Source organism: Triplophysa dalaica, chromosome 14, assembly GCF_015846415.1.
Source record: "Triplophysa dalaica isolate WHDGS20190420 chromosome 14, ASM1584641v1, whole genome shotgun sequence".
NCBI lineage: Eukaryota > Metazoa > Chordata > Actinopteri > Cypriniformes > Nemacheilidae > Triplophysa > Triplophysa dalaica.
Window position 1 is genome coordinate 1493903 of NC_079555.1, and position 14235 is coordinate 1508137.

The 14235-nt window shown below is 38.6% G+C and overlaps 1 protein-coding gene across 4 annotated transcripts in view; it reads left to right on the forward strand.

Annotated features, from left to right (window-relative positions):
* The first annotated feature begins 6818 nt into the window (after positions 1 to 6818).
* The window catches only part of LOC130435383 (protein unc-13 homolog C), a 99128-nt gene continuing 91711 nt past the window's right edge, over positions 6819 to 14235 (forward strand). For all 4 annotated transcript variants that reach the window (XM_056765974.1, XM_056765975.1, XM_056765976.1 and 1 more), the window contains exons 1-3: positions 6819 to 6931; positions 7093 to 7148; positions 8610 to 8997. The gene's annotated coding sequence lies outside the window, so the exon portion shown is untranslated. The remainder of the gene's footprint in view (positions 6932 to 7092; positions 7149 to 8609; positions 8998 to 14235) is intronic.

Consider the following 14235-nt stretch of genomic DNA (forward strand, 5'->3'; position numbering starts at 1 on the left):
TTTTTTTTGTAATATCATGCGCGCACCTGTAGCTCAATTGGAGGATTGTGTTAGCAGCTCAGAGGTCATAGGTTTGATTTCCAGGCACTGATAAAATCACTTAAGTGCTGGCAAAGTCCATTTACGGCAGTCGTGGCACTCGGTGATAGGGCTGTCACGGTTATTAAATAAACGTCCTATCGCAATTGCTTGACCTCATCGCGATGGTTTCAGATCATCTCGATTGAAGACACAGGGGGAGATGTAGTGTTTGCATATTTATTGTATACAGCATATTGTAACTCAAGTATGGTGACACTGGTAAAATCTCCATCCATCACTTAAAAAAAATCTTAAAAGCATATACCATAGAAATAACCTGCAAACCTACCACTAATTACTTAAAATAATCTCAGTGTGTAAAGCAGCTGTAGTAGAGTAGGCGGGGCGAGACCGTGGTTTGAGTCCGGTGAGTAATTGTGAATGAGCGCCAGCTGTGCGCACACCGGGCTCGAATCACGTAGGAGATTGGGAGCATATAAAACGAACGAGCGACCGGACCGTCGAAGAGAGAGGACCGGGCCCGAACTTATGTTAAGTTTATATTTATGTTCTTGTGTTGTGTATTTATGTTTTGTTCGTTTATGCTTGTCTGTTTTGACTTTATTAAATGTTTGTTTAAATGTTAAAAATATTAAAAGGTGTTTGCAACCCCTCTGGGCAGTTCTTATGTCATAGCAAGTCAGCAGTCCAATCTCTTTAATTGGTGGAAGGCCAATATTTCTAAAATCGCTGGTCAAAATAACAATTTAAAAGATTCCGTTGAATAATTAAAGCTGATATGTACTTTACCAAAACTTCAGTTTACAGAGCTTCAATTGCATTATAAATCACCTTTTTCGAGGTCGCCTCAGCTACTGCGCATGCGCACAGGCTGTTTAAGCGCCTTACATAAGCCCCGCCCCTTAGAATTGTCAGTCTTTATTGATTGACGTTTGGACCCACTACTTCAAGGCAGGGCTTTCTTAGCTAGAAATCCATATTTAGCGTTGCATTCCTCTCCAGTCATTGTAACGGCAGTGGCGCATCTTGTTAATACATTTCATCTTTGGTACTAGGTGTCCTGTGATGGAAGGGTTTTGAAAAGAGACCAAAAATCAGCAAAGAAAATTCTAAACTTCACTTTTATGAGTTCCACAGAACAAAGAAAATCATGTGTGGAATGGCGTATGGATTTTCCAAGCTGTTCTCTAAAGATTCGTATATGAATCAGTGCTTCTGGTTTTCATAAACACTTGCTCAGTTTGGCTTCAGAGCCTTCGCTGAATCCTTCTCAACGCCTTTAGCTTCCTCGAAGGGATTAGAGAATTATTCCTTCAAATATTCCTCCTGTTTTTCCTTCCCTGAGTAACACAGTGGCTCTAAGCGGCAGCGTTGGAGTGAAACGGATGTGTGTTTGCTGTTAGTTAGCAAGCACTGGTGCATCTTGGGGGCAGTTTCGGCTGCCACGGTGACTTTGATACAAATACAGTTTCGGTGGACTGTGGGCTGGATCCATCTCATCTGTTTCTCAGCCCACACATTAAACCACTCTGATGGACTTGTGAAACAAGAACACGCAGGATGAGTTGTGTTTAAGGTAAGCATCACTGTTACTATTGCTCATGGTTAATGATTCAAACAAAAAACACAAAATTATCTCTTAAACGTCTCAATTATTCAAGCTTTTTTTTTTAGGGCTTCAGTTCAGTTCTGCGCCGTCAGATCAATAGGAACTCAAATTACTGTGTTCTTTTGTCATGTTGGTCTGATGGTCTGATGAAGAAACCAAGCGCATGAATGTCTCTGCCATGATGGATTGTTGACAAGCTGCTTCCTATTAGAAGGAAAATTGGTGCCTAAATGTGAAAAATCTCCTTTTATTCTGAAGTGACAACAAATCAAATTGCCTCATGGCACAAATGGTGATTTGGGGTAATTGAAAGAATTTAGGTTTCATTGGTGAAGCTTTTTAAACAGTTATTCAGCTGCCACTTTGAGAGCGGGATGCATTTGTTTGAGACCACTAAGAATTATACGGGTGAGAAATGAAGTCGACAGGTAATAGAGTTCACGGCTATTTAATCGATTTTATGTAGGACTTTGTTAAAACATTATTTTATCACATATTTTATGAAGGCAAAATTTCTCCCCAAAGTTCAGGAGATGAGAAGATGAGAAGAGATGAGAAGCCGAAGCTTTAACTGAAGTTATCTGTCTGAATATACATCTATACAGTCTGCGTTTAGGATTCAGAACTACAGTAGTGACCAAAATGGCATTTCCATTAATATTGACCCTTAAGTTCCATTAAACCATCAAATTATAAGCAGTTTTATTTTATAAAGTGGAGAAAACAACTTTAATGATTAAAAAAATATGCATTTTATTACAACATAATTAAAATGAATACAAAAAATTCACAGGATATAAAGGATATTTTGTAGAGATGCACCACTATATCAGAAATAATCGGTATCAGAAGTAAAAAGTCAAATTTTTACACCATCGGCTACTTGGCCGATAGTTTAAAAACAGCCGATGATCACTGCCGATATATCCTGTCAATCAAAAGAGGAAAGGAAAATCTGTGCTCTATATAGAAAATGTTTAGAAACATCACTAATTTGGTGTTCAATATTAATAGTCATAAATTGAATTATAACATACAGAAAGTGTAATAAATATTATTTTAATCTTCAGAATTGGTATTGGCAGATTTCTTTAGAATCGCTCATATTTTGTTGATCATCTCTCTTGTTTTGCTCACATGCTGTGTCTTTTTATATTACCAAGCCTCCTTAAATAATTCTCAAAGATGAGCTTCAATGTTCAAACTCAAACATCTGGACGACTGACTTTCTCTGTCTCTGTTATCCTGAGCAAACGTCTAAATCTGCAGGTGTGTGTGGAGCTGAACGCCGCAATCAGGGATTCTGGAACAAAACGTGCCGCCCGTCCTCAAACAAAACCCACAGCGGTTCCTCCTCCCTCACCAGACAGTTGTGTTTAGTGCTGCTGAAGGCCTCCACGGCCCTGAACGGTCCCTGCCGTCTACACAGAATACTGAAGAGACGCATTCAATTACTTCTTCTCTCAGGTGAAGATCCTCCGCTCGGCGAGGGAAGTTGTGAAAGTGTTTATGAGTTTATTCGGAGAAGATCTTAGGGGAGGATTTTACTGAGAAGAGCTCCCGCGTGAAGTAACAGAATCTGTGTTCTCTCCTCCTGACTCTCTAGGGGCCCTAATAAGGGAACTAGAGCACAATGACTGAACGAGCTGTGTGTGTGCATGAGACCGCATGCTAATAGATGTCCTAAATGTCATGATGGATAATGAGCGGGTGGTGCTCACAGACCATCACATATTGATCACTGACGCATGTTGAGGGCAGAAATGAGATATCACCTGTTTCATTATCATTAGCCGGGTTTCCATCACCCTGGAAACAGCAAATTCCGAAATAAAAATCATTCAATAACCATTCAAAACGTATTTCTTTTTTGCTGAATAAATTCTGACGTTGCGTACATTAAAGCCACGAGACGAAGCGGCTGTAACTGTTGATCGTGTCTTTTTGGTTTCCAGATCTTTTTTATTTATTGTGGTGACCAATACACCCGGGATCCCTCAAGTTGTTTCAAACCTGTATACATTTCTTTGTTCTGCTCACAAAGGAACATATTTGGAAGAATGTCAGCAACCAAACAGATCTCATCCCCCATTTACTGCCATAATATTGAACATAAATAGTATGGGAGTCAATACGCGATGAGATCTGTTGAGGTGATACAGGTTTGGAACAATATTAGCGTGAGTAAATGATGACAGAATGTTTATTTTTGGGTAAACTGTCCCTTTAACATGTCAGTCAGACAGTGTTTTCTTGTCTAAGTTAGCGGTTCTTATGCCAATATTCAACAGTCAGGCTTCTTCAGACTAATGACAGTCAAGTAACGACTACTGCAGATGCATTCTGTCCTCAGGACATTGAGATTTTGTTTATTCGTCAGTAATTCAAGATGTTGAGGCTAGCTGAAGTGTTTTAAAAAACTCTCTTCTGTTATTGTTTCAGTTCACACAGAAGGCGTCTGAGAGATCTTGTCTTGTTCAGATGTGTGAATCTGTGGGAGACATTGAGTTCAAAGTTCAATCACTGTTTGTAGGAACAGGTCGATGTTCGTGACAGATGCTAGAAACTAAAGCTGTTTCTCATACGGTATGTCACTTTAGTATTGGCTGTACAATCCTTTAATGCATACTGTTCCCCAGCTATACATCTTTTAATGTTTTTTATTTTAATAGCACTGTTCAGGATTTAAGATTGTCGCAAAGCAGCTTTACGTACAGCCGCGGACCATTTCGAAATTAGAGTTTTTTTCTGAATTGACTATCTATAGGTGTGTTTAGCTAAAATTATAATTTTTAAATAAAAGTATTGTTTCAATTTGCATTTATTTGCAAAAAAAGAAAACAGGAGAAACAGGTGAAAATGGCTCTGTATTTTTTCAGACATCAAATACTGTAAAGAAAACGGGTTCAGATTCACTTGTAAGCAATACAACAGCATTATTTGTACACGTATTTAGATTTTTTTATGTGATAACCTTGATTTTGATCACAGTTTTCACGTGTCTTGTTATGCCGTCAGTCTTTCACATTGCTGTGTGATGACTTTATGTCAATCCTGAGGTTTGATTTTCTTGAAATTCGACAAGCACTGGACTGAAATGACCACAATACATCTAGAAATGATGTTTAAATGAACACTTGTAGTGTAGAGATAGTAGTTACAGAAGTAATTATGCAAAATATATAAATCAGAATACAAGGTGTTTTATTATGGTGTATGATATGCACATACAGTATACAGTACATGTCTGAAAGGCAATACATGTGTGTGTGTTAAACAGATATTTTACCATGTTTAAGTACAAGAACACTAAATAAGGTTGTTTAAGAAGCAGATTCAGCTTTGTTTATGCGCATCTAAGACTCGTGCGCCAGTGTCAGATCTCTACTGAGGGCTGTGTTGAATTTGTTGGCGTGATAAACAACAGAATGTGTTTGTTCTGGTGATTATGAAAGTTTTAGTGAGTGATAATGCATCATGTTTGTGCGTTTCTCTGGAGTCTTATCTCTTTCTCAGCGTGATGGATTCAGGGTTTGCTGGGTTGCGAGACAACTGCAATGCAGTCCAGACCTGTCTGTCATGAACAGACCTGTGACTGTCATCAGGAACCCTGGAAATCCCTCATCCCTCATTCTCATCCATCTTCACTCTCTGCAGATTCCTGCTGCTGTTCACATTCTCTGCGGTAATACTGTGATATGTGTCGGCTTGTGAAAAGCAGCTCAGCGAGTTGCTATGAAAAACAGCGGATTACTCAAGTAAATGCGATGAGAATTCTCATCATGACGTCTGTCAGTTTTAAATAATTGTGTGTGTGGTTGTCAAAGGTGATGTACAACTTTAGAAAGTAGACTTCTTGGACCTTTATTCAATTTTTTTATTTATTAAATATTTCAAATACATAGCTGTGATTGGAGTGTAGACCGAAGCTGAAGAATTTAAGGAGGTTTTGGCAAAGAGTGAAACACAACACATATCAAGATCATGCTTTACATGTTGTGGTTTGTGTCAACACAATCTCAAAGAAATTCTTGAAGTTGTCACGAAAGGTAATCCATAAATTTGTGTTCATAGACACGAATTTCCCCCTTTTTTCGTAAAGATGGTATCTTTCATATGCAGCAAATATATATCAACACAAGATGGTGGGAATTCATACCTATTTTACAAAGGACCTCATTCATGTTGATTCATATTTGCTACAATTTCCTTGATATTGTATTGATTTGACTTTGCACAGTGACGTAGGTTTAGGGGCGGGGTTAGGGCAGCCATTTATCGTTGCTTTGCCACCTTGTGAAACTCGCATTTCTAGCAAAATTAGCCTTTGTGGCTTTGATTTTAGGGTTTTGGGGTGAGGTAAGGTGTTGGTTAGCCACCTCCCAAAATATGTATGACATCTTTTGATATCAGGGTCTGTGTATTATTAAAAGGCGTGCTGACTGACACGCAAAAATCAAGAGTTTTTTGTGCAGATTGATGTAGAAGCTGAAGCGTGTGTAGAAACTACACATTTGTGTATCCATAGTCACATTTTCCGCATCATTGTATTGTTTTCTTTACAGTATTATGCTGTAAGCGTATGTGGTGAAGTCTCAGGTGTCTCATACCATTTTGCTCTGTTGTGACCTTTAAAACTATCATTTTCTCAAATGTCAAAGAGAGGCTTGTGTTTCACACGCAGGCATGTTGAAAGTCGATGTGCTTTTCTTCCGTCTCGGTGACATTATGCCAAACAAGTTTCATACGTTTTTCTGAAGCCTGAAATGTGTCATATACCTCACAATATTGATTGATGAGCTTTTATTTACACGTGACATTCAAACTTTTGGTACAATCACAGGAGAACCTGCATTCACTGAAGACGAGAGAAGGTGAAATGATCCAGAGCGATTGTCATTTAACACTCGGCGACGCTCAAATTCCCGAGCTGGTGAGCATCAGTTGTGTTGCTTCAGGTAAGATCATTATTATAATCCTGCACACAGCGTTCATGATGAATTACCTTCAGTTCATTTTCATTTTCTGCAGCTGTAGAGACAGTCCAGGGTTTATTGTGCCAGGTTTGTGATGTTTGATCTGTGAGCATAACACATATGTGCATGAATGTCCTGCGGTCATGCGGTGGGGATTTTAATGTGTGCTGTATGTAGGTCATGAAGAGATTCACTGTGAACACACAAAGTCCTCTATAGAGCTCAGATTCATGACCGGACGAGAGACAGAGAATGATTGATGCCTTATATGAGAGGAGAGAGATAACAAAGAATGAGAGACAAGGTGTGGATGAGTTTCACTTTTTCTATTGACAATTGTGAGAGTAAATACCCGATCGGTCTCTAAACAGCTGTTTATCTTAATTGGTTCGGCACGGTCTGATCTTTCGGTTTTTCTTTTGGAAACGTTTTTTTTTCTTCCTAACTTTCTCTTCTTTCTTTAAGGCCTGTTCACACCACAGACAAAAGGAAACAAAAGGAAAATGAACTGCTGATGAAAGGTTTGTTCACACCAAGATATCAACAGCACATTATACCTGTCTGTTTCTTCAGCAAACAAAGAATATTATTGATGTAGAACACAACACCCAGAGCTCTGTTGTTTAACCTTTGGTGTGAATACGTCCCTGATTCATTTAAAATAATACATTTTGCTTCAAAGCATTCTTCACAGGTAAACATTCTTTTTGTAGACATGTAAACATTAAGCGATAAATTAAGCGAGCGCGGCACTTAGCGCTAAACCAATCAGAATTGATAATCACATTGTACAAGGACACAGAGAGCAAAAGGTTGTGAATGATCATACTCGTGTATTCATAGATTCTCAGGATGAGCCATATATTATGTACATACTGTACTGTACGTTCACATTTATTATGTATGAATCATCAGTGTGTGATTACATTCATGTAAATAAACCAGTAGTCTCATTTGAATGGGTTGAAAGGTCTCACGTATTAATGTGCACTGTAGAGATTTTCTGCTGAACGTGAGAGAGATGCTTGGGTTGTAGTGCAGGGGGTCGCCTTGTGGTTGTTTAAATGTTCAGTGTTTTTTAATGCAATGCTGTGTGGTTTCAAGGATGTTCTGTGTGGTTGCTAGGGTGTTCTGGGTGGTTTCTAGGGCGCTGATATGGTTGTTGTCATATTCTGGGCAGATGCCAAAGCGTTTTAGACAGAAAGGGCATTGAAAGGATGTTCTAGGTGGTGGTCAAAGTCGAGAGCTCACTTTCATCTCTCTATACTAATCTGCTCTAGGGCTGTCACAATATCACACTGCACTAGTATTGTATTTTCACAATAATGATTTATATCTATAGAATAGATTTTAAAGAAATTATGTCATAAAATAGAAAGCAACATGTAAAAAACAGGTGCAAAACCACCACCTGCGGGATGAATGAATTATTAATTTATGAATAATAGTATGTGTAGTATTGACAAGATATCATAATTTCATGTATTAACATCACGGTTATCACGGTATATTGTTGCGTGGCTCATGGCCCTCCGACAAAGATTTTTTGCCTAGTTTATATTTTGTCTGTCAAAAATGTCTGAATTTGGCATAAAGGTTTCAACAAACCCATAGTACAGCAACGAATACAGTGATGCTCACCCCCAAAACGCCATAAATAGGAAAAAATACGAGAGGTTGAGAGAAAGAGGGATAGAAATTCTAACAAGGGTTTAAAGCTGCAAGCCAATCTTAGATTCTCTCTCTCTCTATCTCTCTCACACACACACACTGCCTCCCTCCCTCCTGCTGTCTCTCTCATCCTTTCACATCCTCCCCTCTCACTCTCTCTCGCTTACTCTCCCTCCCTCTCTCCCGTCACGTGTGCATCTCTGTGAATCGCAGGAACGGCTTTGTGCATTTCTTTTTGTGTGAGGCAGAGAGGCTCGGCGCTGCTCTCCTCCAAGGGCTCCTCACACACTCTCTCTCTCTCCCCTACACAGGCGATCGGTCTGCTCACACACGCTTCCCGTGCAGCCAGACAGGAGGGCTTCCGCCGTCCCAGACACTGCCTGCTGCTCACTCAAGCGCCGCCGCCTCCGTCTGGGAAGAGGGATTTTATCCAGGGTCCTTCAGCATGCGCCCACCAAGCCAGGCATCATCCCAAGATTGAGCAGAGCGCCACCGCTGCATCGGGACGTAAGGAGGAATGGATCTCGGGGAACGGGAGGGCAGGACGTGGAGCTGAGGTTCCATCATCCGGTGGCGTTCTATTTTCAGAGGATGCTGTGCGCTTCACGGCAGGACGTTTAAGAGTTTCCTTGATGCTTCTGCGGCTCCAGCGCTGTAGTGGATGGAATGTGCATGCTGTTGGAGAGGGTGGGCATTCAGGTATGTAGTTCACTCTGCATCTCTCTGAGTTAAGCTGTTGCATCTGAAGCCTGATGGATGTTATCTGAAATTGGAGCGTTGCGTTATAACCACTCATGCAGTTTATTTGCAATTTGTGTATTCATGCTGCATTGTGCATACATGCGTTGATGCATGCATACATTTTCAGTTTTGATTGCTGATCAATATTTGACCCGTTGCACTGCATGCCATTATACTTTGTGATGGTCGAGGAAGGGGACGTCCGATGCTTTCAACCCGTTGATCCTTTTAGCATCTTTTAACATCTGGTGGCATGCACGCGCAGATGATTGAGGCGCTCACTGGATTAGCGTCGAGAGGGCTTTCTGATTCTCATTGCTCCCGGGATTCTCCGATCTGTCGCATTTCTCAGCTGGAGAAACATGCACACAGAGCATTTGATGCATCGCCACACACGCATCGGCATGTGTTTAAAGCACGCGTACATGCGTGTGTCCTCACACGAAGATATGCCTATTCAAATTTTTGGCCGTTATTTTTTCTTTCTTTGATGAAAGACGGCAATCGTCAGGTTTGAATGAATCTGGGATGCGTGTTGATCTGTGCATGTTGAGTTTTCTCAGCTCAATGACCGAATGTGAGATGAGCAATGGGTTGTAATTGTGTTAGTGGGTGGGGCTCTCTCTCTCTCTTTCTGTCTCTCGTCCACTCTCGCTATCTTAAATATGCATCGAGAAAAGGCTGGGGTTGTCTAAAGAGTGTGGTAAGGGGTCACGACCCCTGCGTCTGCAATGGATTGATAATCCATGCCTCTACTTTATCTCAACACATGAGATATCTTCCACAATCAGATTCCCTTCAGGGTGAGCGAGAGAGTGAGAGAGAGAGAGAGAGACAGAGAGAGAGAGAGAGAGAGATGGGCTAATGAGCTTTATGTTTATTTGAGGCATTGCACAACAATCTGTGAAGCGCAATCATTTGTAGCAGCTAAAGAATAGGTACCAAAGTAAAATATGAAACTTCTTCAGTTTTATGATAATGTACATTTCTCTCAAGGTGTTTTCACACTGAAGCTGGTTAGATTGGTTGATATAAATATTGTTTGGATGGCTTTTTATTTGTATCTGTGCATGACATTTGTGCATGTACTGTAGAGCACTCCTCATAGCTGCTTTAGTCTGAAGAAAATGCCTTTAGAGACCCCTAACACAAGAGCACTTGAGGGTAAATCTAGAAGAAGAAATACTTAAGTCTCGGGCCTTCTCCAGTCAAAATTAGCATCCGTCCATTTATATTGACAAATGAATCTGAATACTTTTGTTTCAGGCCAGTTTTGAAAACCAAAGTGATGGTTTTCAATGAATGTGTCTGCGTTTTACTGCTCAGTCATAGCTCCTCTGACACCTAAAAAAACAGATCACCCAAAAATAAATATTATATCATCGATTATTCCTCCTCATGTGGTTGTCAATATATCAGAAGATATTTTGAGAAATGTTTCATTATAACAACCAATCTTAAGAAAGAAACTCATACAGGTTTGGATTGACAAATGGCTGAGTATATAATGAAAGAATGTTCAGTTTTGGTTTAACAATCCCTTTAACATTGAATGTATGACCATCTTCAGCATTGCAATTAATGCAACTATTGGCAAAAGTAAAAGTTATCCACCAGGGATGTTACTGTAACCAGATTGAATTGGGATCTGGTGTTAATTTTCAGTAGATTTAGATGTGTAATGCCGTAATGGTTTAATGAAGAGACTTTAACGTGGGTGTTAATCACAAAAGAGCTGATAAATGAGAAAGTAAGTGTCTTCCTGTCCAAGGATTTGTTTCCTCAGACTGAACTTTGTGAGTAGAGTCTAAGACAACGGAAATTAACTTGACAAATGCCATTTGTTTTAAAGTATTTATCATTGTCTAGTAAACAGCTTTCTGGCAATTGATCGGATTAAAAGTGTCAAACAGACCAACGGAAATGTCTTTATATACAGTGGTGAAACTGTGCTCATGAGACCATTATGTTTGACTGATGTGATGTTTTTTCATAAAGCAGAATGCCGATGATTATTTGTGAATGTTTCAGAAATTTTAATGCCAACATTATTTTATTTTATTATAAATTATAATATGCTAATCTTACTAATTTGATGCCTATAGTTGACTTATTTTCCAGTTTGTAGTGAAATTGAGTTGACCCAGTTTAGTTGATGTTAAATCTTTTTGCAATCAGATTGCATTAATACATGCAGACAAACTAAATTCTTAAAAATCATAATAATCAAGTTGCCAACATATACATTTAGTGTAACCAATGACTTTTGAATTTTGTCCCAAAAATGTATTTTTAATTCAGCTGTTTGAGCTCTGCCAACTGACAGACTGAATCGTTTGTCAGAGAATAGTTTAAGGACTATTAAGAAACCACTAATGAGTATTTTAGGGTAAAATAAAAAGCACGTCACAGTGTAAGGTCACACAAATACTTTTAATCTTTTCTTTTGATTTAAGGGTGAAAAAATGACCTGGACAAGATACAGATGAAAGTTGAGCACTTTCATAAAATACATGTGCTTCCATTATGAATATATGGAGAGACAGTCTCTGTCTGTTTTAGTTTTATTTCATCAGTGCATTAATAACTGCTTGAGAGAGAGGGAGAGAGGGAGGAAGAGAGAGAGAGAGAGAGAGAGAGAGAGAGAGAGGAAGAGAGAGAAAAAAAATCAAGGTGTTTGACTCAGAACAACACATCTGTCAGCAACCTTATCAGATTTACTGAACACACTCACAAACCAGCTGTTGCCAATAAACATAACCCAGAATTCTTACAGATTATTGTGTGTGTGTGTTTAGCAGTTGTGAAAATGTTCTTGGTTCATGCAAGCAAACGTCTCTATAATCTGGTTTTAGCTTTGGCATTTGTAGTCAGTCTATATGATTTCCACATTTTATTGTCTGATGGGTGATAGCAACGTGTCAGAGGATTTGAAGAATCTTCAGCAAACACCACTATACACACGTATGCTGACCTTTCTCTATTTCTTAGGCCAGTATAATTTGTTAGTACCACATTTACCATCTAATTAGACTCAATGAGGCCCTGCAGTGAAGTAATGCGAAATGACTTCATTCATCATCTTTTCCCATCATTTATAAATAACACATGAGGTCTCAGGCAAAACCATTCACGCCTGAATTATTGATTTTCAAACGTATTCCTCTATTACAAAATATAGACATTTGTGCCCTTTACATCCCAGTGCATTGTTCGGGTTAATGATTGTGATTGTGTTTTCTAGTGTTTGAATGTTATTAGTATGCAGGCTGTGTCTTTGTATCGTGGGATATTACACATGTCAAATTACCAGAGACAGAATTAATCCAGAGATCAGCTGACCTTCTGAATGAACTCTTAATCCTGCTCCCGAGGACCAACAGCAATGTACATTCTATTCTATTCTTTTCTTTTCCATTCTATTCTATTCTATTCGATTCTATTCTATTCTAATCTATTATTTTCTTTTCAATTCTATTCTATTCTATTCTATTCTATTCTGTTCTATTCTAGCCTTTTCTTATCTATTCTTATCTAACATTTTCTATTCTATTCTATTTTCTATTGTATTTTATTTTATTCTATTCTATTCTATTCTATTTTATTCTATTCTATGTCTATTGCTTCCATTGTTTACCTCATTTGTAAATCGCTTTGGATAAAAGCTCTATGATAATAAAGTCATAATTTAAAAAGAAATATTTCACCCAAAAATAAAAATTCTCATGTTATTTCAAACCTGTTTGACTTTCTGATTTAGAACACAAAATAAGTTATTTTGAAGAATGTTGTTTAACGAACAAGACTGAACCCCTTTGACTGAACCCAAAAACACATTTCTAAAAATATCTTCTTGTTTGTTCCGCTGAAGAAAGACACGCATACAGGTTTGGAACAACAGACGGGTATGTTAGGTTGTTATTGTTAACATTATTTTGTCATTGAAAAATCTTATCTGACTCCAAAAGACAAAAAGGAAAACCTTGTTGAATGATATTATTTGTATTTGATTATTTTGCGTGATAATAATCACGCAATTTGGGTCAATGTTTAATTCTTCTGCTTTATTCACAATTACAGTCATTCAGCCGAGTCTCAGTGTCGCTTAGTCTCGCGCCGGCCGTTATACACGGATCTCACTGTCACAAACTCGTCAGTTTTGGTCACTGCCAGAGGTTCTATGACTAGTAATGCTCAGATGGCCATCCGTAGACCGCTCATTGCTGAAACATTATTTTTTATCTAGTCCCCATAGACTATGAAAACTTAATTAAAGTAATGATTTTTTCTAACTAGAGGTCATGACCACTCCATAGAGATAAATAGACCAATCTTACTTTCTCTGACGGTAGCTTTATATAACCATGCCATAGTTTCCTATGTACACTTAGATAGAATACTATTCCAATAACCAGGTTTGAGGCTCACTCTATTTAGATTGCTCAGACAACATCGGTGATGTTCTAAACAAAATTATTAGCCATACGGTCTAAGTACACTTAAACTAGTACTAAGCAGTTAGCCGGATCTCTAAAATCTCAGCTGGCATAACCAAATCCTCCACCTAATACAGGATTTTACTCCGTCACTAACCTGAAGGTAGATTTGCGTTAACAAAGGATATAGCGTGATCTACTAGAGATTATAATCTCAGTATAATGCAGAACAAATTCAAACATCACAATTTATTAGTCAGGTAAATGTTTCTTGCCAATTACAATTCAATTCAGAGAATACAAGAACAAAACATCAAATCCTCAAATATTAGTCTAAGATGCATACCTGACAGTAGAAAAAGATGCGATTGGAAAAGACATCCAAAACACACAAAGCTGCTTTCCTTAAATACCCAATCAATATCCCCTTCCTCCACACGACAATCAATTACATTGAAAGGACTCTGTCCTGAATCTGATCAGGCCACAAATGGGCATTTACATGAAGACACACTTAACAGCGAGCAGAATATCTTTGAACCCTATGTAATGATCTGCTCTACAGCTGTGGTAATGAGAACATTGACATTTCAAATGATACCAAACATGCATATGAAAATTATTTGTTCCTATAAGGTATGGTATTTGTCAAATGCAGTTCATGGGTGAGCTGTGAAGTGCTCTGAGTTGAGTTGGAGTGAAAGAGTGGAGGGGGAGAAGAGAAGAGGTGGGAAGGTGTGAGTTTGCAATCATCATTCAT